This window comes from Perkinsus marinus (assembly GCF_000006405.1).
Source record: "Perkinsus marinus ATCC 50983 genomic scaffold scf_1104296975104, whole genome shotgun sequence".
Taxonomy (NCBI): Eukaryota; Perkinsozoa; order Perkinsida; family Perkinsidae; genus Perkinsus; species Perkinsus marinus.
The window spans coordinates 1-1,083 of record NW_003200866.1 but is presented as its reverse complement, the minus strand read 5'-3'; the positions used below and the strand labels follow the sequence as shown (position 1 = coordinate 1,083).

At 48.8% G+C, this 1,083-nt stretch overlaps 4 non-coding genes across 4 annotated transcripts; 3 read left to right on the top strand and 1 right to left on the bottom strand.

Annotated features, from left to right (window-relative positions):
* Positions 1-43: 43 nt before the first annotated feature.
* Positions 44-116, top strand: Pmar_PMAR008019. The gene has a single exon. It is a non-coding gene; the product is annotated as a tRNA-Met (tRNA).
* A 165-nt stretch (positions 117-281) lies between these two features.
* On the top strand, positions 282-354 carry Pmar_PMAR008018. Its single transcript has one exon. It is a non-coding gene; the product is annotated as a tRNA-Phe (tRNA).
* A 98-nt stretch (positions 355-452) lies between these two features.
* Pmar_PMAR008017 lies at positions 453-526 on the bottom strand. The gene has a single exon. It is a non-coding gene; the product is annotated as a tRNA-Ile (tRNA).
* Positions 527-705: 179 nt separating this feature from the next.
* Positions 706-778, top strand: Pmar_PMAR008016. Its single transcript has one exon. It is a non-coding gene; the product is annotated as a tRNA-Ala (tRNA).
* The last annotated feature ends 305 nt before the right edge of the window (positions 779-1,083 follow it).

Below are 1,083 nucleotides of genomic sequence, written 5' to 3'. Positions count from 1 at the left end.
GTAAGTCGGTCAACTCCACTCTTGGACATTTACCGCCTTTCATGCGGCTTTGGCGCAGTAGGTAGCGCGTAGGTCTCATAATCCTAAGGTCGCGAGTTCGATCCTCGCAGGCCGCATTGTGAATCAGGTGGTGCTTTTCATTGGTGAAAAGTGTTCACTGGCTCGGAAGGATGTTTTCCATTACTGTGAAAAGTGTTCACTGGCTCGGAAGGACGTTTTCCATTACTGATAAAAATGTCTATCGGCCACGCAGGCAGGTGATCCGATGTATTCGTGATTCAGCCCAGATAGCTCAGTTGGGAGAGCGCCAGACTGAAGATCTGGAGGTCCTCAGTTCGATCCTGGGTCTGGGCATTATTGAGTTTAAGTTTTAGTCGGAATGAGTCTGTACTGATCCATTCCGCCCTAGGTCGAGCTAGCGAGAACACGAGTGAGCAAAGATAAATAAAGAGTGGTCGATGCAGGGCTCGAACCTGCGACCCTCGCGTTATTAGCACGATGCTCTAACCGACTGAGCTAAACGACCAAACTGCACATGGTAAAGGTATGAAACTCACGTGCGTCCCCACTCCCCCTGTCCAATGTTGCCAAAGTGGGCACGTGGCGCTAGACTCCGGTCCACGGTATATCCAACTTTGGGCAAGGGGATCAGGGGCCATTTGAGCGACCCTCACAAAGCATAAGCATCTCTGAAAGCACGCGCGTGGGGGACTAGCTCAAATGGTAGAGCGCTCGCTTAGCAAGCGAGAGGCACCGGGATCGATGCCCGGGTTCTCCATTTTCTTTGACGTTGCTAGCATGAGTAATTCAACTGCATTACATCGTTGAAAGGTATCTGAAGTTTGAAGTGTAAGAAGTAAGGTACAATGATGGATCAGGTTGCACGAGGATTAAACGTCACCAATCATTGGCTAAAGTTCCCTGTTTGTAGTTTGAAATTCCCTCGAATCGCGTGACTCGTCAGCATGGTGATAATTGGTTACACAACACCAAATAATTTCTAGGCAATCTATAAATGGGTATCTCCTCTCGAATCTTGTGTCACCAGTCACCAGAACACAGTGTTCTGAACACTGGTACAAG